The following is a 7,424-nucleotide window of genomic DNA, read 5'->3' as shown; positions in this document are numbered from 1 at the left end:
TCTAGATGCGACAGCCTACAATACACTAGGCTAGATGGTACAGCCTACAATACACTAGGCTAGATGGTACAGCCTACTATACACTAGGCTAGACGGGACAGCCTACAACACACTAGGCTAGATGGTATAGCCTATTGCTCCTAGGCTACAAATCTGTACTGAATACTGTAAGCAATTGAAACAGTAAAAATATAGCCTAAAAGATGGGGGAAAAAAGTACACTTGTATAGGGGACTTACCATGAATGGAGCTTGTAGGACTGAAAGTTGGTCTGGGAGTCAGTGAGTGCATGATGAGTGAACGTGAAGGCCAGGGACATTACCATACACTACACTTAGGCTACACTAAATTTATATTTTTTAGGTTTTTTCTTTAGGAATAAATTATTCTTGTTTTACTGTAACAACTATTTTACTTTACAAACTTACCTTTTTTTTAACTTTTTGACTTAAAAATGTGTTTATTTTATGTACAAAGAGCTGTCATGGTTTTTCATTGGGTAGATGCCTTGAATAAACCTTTCAAGGAAGATCACTTAGTCCAACTTAATGAAACCTTTACCCTTTGCATACTGATAGAAACACTGGTGGTACACAGATCAGGCCTTGCTGGTTTGAGCAGAAGCAGCAAGAACGAGAACCTTGCTGGAGCTTTCGAGGGTGGTTCCAGGACAGCCGGGGGTGACCCAACTTGCTCCAGGAGTGAAACGAGATAAAAGGCCTTTTTGACTTTTTTGTAAAAATACTTGGTTTAAAGCACAAACACATTATACAGCTGCACAAAAATATTTTCATTATAGCCTTATTCTATAAGCCTTTTCCAATTTTAAAAATTTAATTTTATTTTAAACTCTTTTGTTAAAAACTCAGACACAAACACACACATTAGCCTAGACCTACATAGGGTCAGGACCATCCCTGCCCTTGTCTTCCACGTCCACATCCTGTCCCACTGGGAGGTCTTCAAGGGCAGTAACACATGGAGCTGTGATCCCCTGTGACAGCAAGGCCTTCTTTGGGATCCCTCCTGAAGGGCCTGCCTGAAGCTGTTTTACAGTTACTTTTTAAAAAATATATAAGTAGAAGGAGTATACTCTAAATAATAGTAAAAAGCATGGTATAGTAAATACAAAACCCAGCGACAGTTGTTTATTATCAAATACGTTGTGCTGCCTGTAATTGTACGTGCTGGGCTTTCATACAACTGGCAGTGTGATGGGTCGGTCTACACCAGTGTCACATGAACGTGTGAGTAAAGCACTGTGCTAAGACCTTAGGACAGCGGCGATGTCGCTAGGTGACAGTGAGCTCTCAGCTCCGTTAGGATCCTGTGGGACCACCGTTGTGTCTGTGGTCTATCACTGACGTCATTATGCTGCAGGTGACTGGGCCCTCCTCTCGCCTCTCTTGCAGTTTCTCCTGCTTGCTATATTGTAATCTCCTTCGACAAGCTTAAGAGAACCTTGAAAATAGAAACTGCATCCTACTTATCAGCACCTCGCTTGGAAATCACTTATTCTCCATACTCCAAAATCACTCTCCTGGTTCTCCTGCTTCACTGGAGTGGCCGCTGAGGTTTCGTTCGGAGGCGCTGCCTTTTCTCCCAGCGTTTGCCTGGTGAAGAGCTGCAGGGCTGAGGCCAGGCCATCCTCTCTGGCTGCACTCACTCCTTGCTGGTACTACTGGGCGTCAGAGCCGTAAACGCGCTTTATACTCAAATGCCTTCCACGCGTCCATCTTCAGGGCTGAAATTTGCTTTGAAATGCAGACCTGTGTCTTCTCCAGTGTCTAGAGACGTTTCATGTTTGTCTGATATATGCCAGACACTTCCTTTCCCCGGCAAACTGTCCTCTGTATCCTTCATTTTGTTAAAAGTCACTACATGTGCACAGGAACTCAGGTCAAAAGCCTGAGACTCACTTTTGACTCCTCTCTTTCTCTCACACCCGAAATCCAATCTGTTAGCAAAGCCTGGTTTACCTTTAAGATAATCCAAGCTGCAGCTCTTTCTCACCACGTGCCTACTCCCACCATAGCATGGCCCGCACAGCCTTCCCCAAGAATGACCTCAGCACCTCCTCACTGACTTCCTGCCCTAACTTGTTCCCCTCAGTGTGCTCACCATGGGCCCTGGAGACCGACTCTTTTAAGGAGTGAATCAGCTGATGTCCTTGTCCTGCTCAAAAAGCACTCACAACTTCCAACACGCTGAGAATAAAATGCAAACTTCTTACAGTGACTTGGACTCCTCCATGTGCTCAGCCCTGTGGTTCACCCTCATGCTCCAGCCCCATTGCTTGTCTTCCAGGCGCAGCAGTCCTCTTGCTCTTTCCCAAGAGTGCTCCTTGCTCAGACAGTGTGGATTCCCTCTGCTGGACAGCCTGCCTTCAGGCACCTACTGGTGCACCGACCACCTCATCTCACTCAGGTCTCTGCTCAAATTGCCCTTCCACAGAGGTGCTCGTGGTATATAAATTGGAATTCCACCCACTCACTCTTTTTCCCCATCCCTTGTTTTGTTTTTATTCATAGCATTAATCATTGCCTGAAACTACATTATATATTTCATTCATTCATTCATTCATTCATTTATTCAGCAGATACGTGCCAAGCCTCTGCTTTGAGTGAGGCACTGTTCTAGGGGTGGGGTCTACACCCAATAGCCAAGATACACAAAGGTCCTGCTCACAAGGAGCTTACATCCCAGCAGAGGAAAACGGATCTTCAGCAACTTGGCAAATAAAGGAATCCTATACTGGGACGGTAGGTGCTGGAAGATAAATGATGCAGCATAAAGAAAACATGGAGACATGGCAGGTGGGGCTTGGGGCATGCCTTTTTTATCTGTCCAGTGAACATAGAGTCTGACAAGTAAAGCGACATTTGAGTAGAGACACTGAAGAGAGTGTCACAACCAGAGGAGACAGCAAGCAAACTGGTGTGACCAGGACATTAAGGGAGCCTGAGTCTTGACTGAGGGAATAAGGAAAGGCGTGAGAGGTGTCACATGGCCAGGACACATAGGGTTTTGAGACCCATGGTAAAGATTCTGGCCTTTACTGTGAGTGAAAAGGGAGGTCATGCAGGGCTTGGAGCAAAAGGTGGGCATGACTGAGGGGCCCGGGAGGAGAAACAAAGATGGCAGTTAAGGGCCCTGCAAAACTGCAGGAGAGACAAGAGACCTGCACCAACGTGGTGGGGGTAGAGGCAGTGAGTTTCAGATTCTGATACAATCTGAAGGAAGAACCAGCAGGATCTGCTGATGTATGGGGTATGGCGCAAGAGAGAAAGAGTAGAATCAATTTGACTCCATGTTTTGGCTTGAACAACTAAAAGAATGGACTGGTGTTGTTATTGTTGTTGTTGTTGTTTGAAACGGAGGAGAATGAGAGAGGAACAGGTTGAGAAGGGGCCAGGAAATTCATAGTTCCATTTGGGGCATAGTAAGCTTGAGAAGCCTGGTTTGGCTTCTGGTAGATATGTCAAGCAGGCAGTTGAATCTATGACTCAAGAATTCAGAGGAGAGGTTTGAGCATCATCAGCAAATTGATAGCATTTGAAAGCATGATATAGGATTTATTTATTGTCTTTCGGTCCTACCATGAGGGTCGGGACATTGTTTTGTGTTGTTCTATCTGTAATTTCCAGAAGAGTGCCTGGTGCAGAGGCATTGCTCAGTAAATATTTTGAATGAATGAGTGCTTCAGTAGACAGCATCTAGCACATGATCGGTACATTATAAATACTTGATGACTGAATGGATAATGGCTCTCCAGAGGGGTTAGCACAATACCTGGTATACGGCAGCTTTGCAATACATACTGGGTGGATGATTGACAGTTTCAACATGATTCTATACAGAACTGGATTGCCTGTCTCCAGGACCAGATGTGAGAACAAAGAAGCCATAAAATGTAAGGATTTCATGACCGTCTTTTTCTGTGAGGCTAAATTGTGTGTGGTGGTGGAATCTCTAGCAAACCTGGGTGGATCAGAAGTTGGACCTGCTGGTAACTACAGTTTAACCATAGAACTATGGAAATGGTGGAAGATGCCACGACTGCCCTCAGTAGAATGAGCACAAAGGTAGAGCTGAGGAAGAGGGAAGGGAAGCGCTCCAGAAAGAAGCAAGTTTCCTCCTCGCATCTCGAAATCTGCTGAAATGCTCTTCCCTTTATATCCAGACAAGGAGGACATGTGCAAATATTTTCCCAAAGGGAATGCAATTTCTACACTGATCCCCTAGGGTGTGCCATAAATATTTTAGAAGCATATCAATCTCTTGTTTTCTTACGATTCCCTTCTCTCTAGCTTTTAATCCAAGCTGCCTTCACCTCCTGCGTCTCCGTCCACGTCCCTTTACAGCTTTTATGTTTCCTTTTCCCTTCCTGTGTCTGCTTTCTGCTTTCTTTCTCCTATCCTTCCTGGACTCCCATTTCTTTGTTCAAAAATGTTCCCAAAAAAAGGAGAAGGGGAGAAAAGATGCACAGAGCATCCCAGTGGGAGAGAACTGAAGAAAAAGAATTGCCAATTTTGAAGAGCCTTTCCCTTTCTATTGCAATGTTTTGTGCTTGCCCATATCAAATCTTTAAAGAAAATACTAACATTAATAATACATAGTCTGCTTTGTTCAATTTCATTTTATCCTGATCCAAAGGGCTTGGAATGCAAGGTATAGGAGCGTGTTCATCCCATGCTTCACAAAAAGCAGAATGATTGCCCCCATCCTGCTCCTATGTGCCTCTTTTCTCATCTGTTTTGATTTCTGGGTGCAAAACAATTTCCGCTTATTGTGGGAGCACTGGCAACGTCTGCCAGAGCTTCCTAAGAGCCATGTCCCAGCTGTTGCCAGCTGTGCTCCCTGTAGGGTGCCTTTCCCTGCCGGGCAAGGCCTTTGGCTGCCTTTTAGGCCTTCTGATTTGCCAATCCACTTTATGATCTCTTGTTATGGTCACCTTTGACCCCAGAAATAACAGTCTCTGTTGTCAGATTCCCTTCAAATCCAAGAAGTTGTTGTCAATAACACTTCTGTAAATGCAAGAAAGACATTTTCAGTTGAAAGGTGTTGGGTTTGTCTTCCCATACTGCCGTGAATCATGCATATGCCCCATGTGCTGCTACTTATAATAAAACTGCATAACCATTACCTCTTTAAAAATAGATGTTTTTATTCTGTTTTCAATAGTGTTCATGATACTGGAGATTTTTAAAAAGTATGAAATAAAGTTATTTTCTTTGCAAAGAGTGAGTTCAAGTAAAAACTGATTTTAGTGCATTTATTTTTTCTTCTATTTTTGACAGCAGAAGACAAACAGGGATTTCTTCCCTCCCTAACCCATGTTCTTTTCCTTCCTGCCTTTTTCCAGATTGATGTCTACAAAACCGTAATAATTTTCTAAAAAGATGGTTCCACATGAAGAAGGCAGGCAAACATCTCAACAATTTTAGTGTCTTCAGTCAGCATAAGGAGAAAAAAATAAAACTCTAGAATTTCTATTTTGCAAGATTTCTATGATTTTTCTGAAAAGTAATTTAAATCCACTGTTGAGGACATGGTCATTTTGTAAGAGGGTCCAACCAAATAGCAAATAATCTTTAAACCAACAACAACAACAAAAATGAAAACCAAATATTTGCTGCAGAAACTTCCTTTCCTCCACCTCTCCACAAACGCCAGAGCCAGAGGTGACGCATGGGAATGGAATATGACACCCTGTAACTTTTCAAGACCCTTTGATGCTTTCCTTTAGAAGAAACAAGAGGAAGCTATTAATTGTCTTAGGCTCAATTTCTCACAACCTGTGCTTTGAGAATGAAACTCGGACTCTACAGGGAATACATTTCTACCAAAAAGAATTTTCTCTCTCAACAATTGTGGATGGCTCTTGTTTTTCCTGGAGAGCTTTTCTCAAAGTTCTACATCATTGTCACCTCCTTTGAATGTCTCTTCTTTGTAGCTTATCTGGATATTCATTTTGCGTTTAGGTTATACTAATTCATTTTATGTCTTCCGTTCTATTCCTTTCTGTTCCATTTTACCCAAAAAACATTTATTCAGCATACATCCATTAGAACTCTCACTTTTAGGAGCTCTCAACTGAGCAAGAGTGACAGGGGAAATGACATTTATAGTGATAACTATAAGACAACTACAATCTCAGAAGATTAATATTTTAAAAGAGATGTTCAAAACATACCCCAGGGATAAAGGGGAGAAAGTTGAAACAACTATGCACATGTTAGGGGAAGGTATTTGCTCAGAAATCAAACTCGAAATAAAAGTTTAATCCAGGAACTACATCAAATTATAATATATGCTCATCGGCTCCCTTAAGGATAGCTTACAATGATTTTAGTCTCTTATACCCACATTTTGCAAGGATGCACTCACACAGGACTGTTAAATTATCTGAGGCTTATGTGGGATGAATATTGTATAGAGTGGTTTAAAATCTTGTTCTAAATGACTGTTAAGCTAGGTTGATTCATTTCACGGAATTTTACTGATTGTGGATTTTGTGCTATGACAGGTGCTAGACGTAGCATCATGTAAGCAAAAACCAGCCCATGTCCCTGATGTATGGACAGTGTTAAGCATGTCTTCTTAATCATCAACATGACCTAGAATAAAGACATATGTGAATTCCCCCCACTCCAGTCCTGGCGCGGAAGCCGTGTGTACCATGCTCTTCATAGCCCCAGTCAACTGAAAGAGCATGGCCAGGCTGCCTTCCCTGTCTACGTTGTGAGAAGGCATAAAAGGATGGCTGTGAGAGAGGTCTCAAGAGTAAAAGTGCTATAAGTCTGAAGGGCGAGGAGTTATTAGAATAAGATATAGAAGCATTTTATAGCATGCTGGTAATATGCATCCTCTGTAAAATGTGTTTTATTTAGAGTCATATCTTTTAAAAGTGTCAGAATTATAGAAATACATATTTTACATTTTTCTGAAATGACTTCTAATGCTTAATGGTTCTTCTTAGGAAAATAATTTGGCTTCTCCTAGAACACTGTGCTTGTCCTCTTGAGCTATGGGGAAAGCAAGATAAGACACAGCAGGTTGGCCTCCTGCCACACTGGGTTTGATCAGTCATGCATGCCCTCTTCCTGGTTTGGGAAAAGGAGCCCCAAAATCTTATTCTGACAGTTCTCATCACTCAATAAGTTCAGGGTCATGCAAACAAAATCAGGAAGAGATTTGTGGGCTTTGTTACATTCAAATTGTGCTAGTATACAAAACAAAGTAGATCCAAGATTACAAAGTTTTGCAACTCTAAGGCTAAGAGAGTCTCAACCCAGTATTATAAAATGCTACTATGTTGGCACAGGTAGCTACAGAAAATTAAAGTCTTCACTATAGGAAAAAGCAAAGAGAAGATCACGATAGATTTGACGATGCCTTGCAGAGCCTTCCATAATGATGAT

General features: G+C 42.2%; 1 protein-coding gene and 1 long non-coding RNA gene across 15 annotated transcripts in view; one reads left to right on the top strand and one right to left on the bottom strand.

Moving 5' to 3' along the window:
- Positions 1-7,424, bottom strand: part of OPCML (opioid binding protein/cell adhesion molecule like) — a 1,152,901-nt gene that overhangs the window by 86,560 nt on the left and 1,058,917 nt on the right. The gene's annotated exons all lie outside the window — the stretch shown is intronic.
- On the top strand, positions 2,425-6,804 carry LOC116555927. Its single transcript, XR_004270749.1, has 2 exons — positions 2,425-3,913; positions 6,530-6,804. It is a non-coding gene; the product is annotated as an uncharacterized LOC116555927 (long non-coding RNA).

This window comes from Sapajus apella, unplaced genomic scaffold (assembly GCF_009761245.1).
Source record: "Sapajus apella isolate SASKATOON/1434 unplaced genomic scaffold, GSC_monkey_1.0 scaffold16, whole genome shotgun sequence".
NCBI lineage: Eukaryota > Metazoa > Chordata > Mammalia > Primates > Cebidae > Sapajus > Sapajus apella.
The sequence above is the reverse complement of the archived record's forward strand: the minus strand, read 5'-3'. Positions and strand labels throughout refer to the sequence as shown.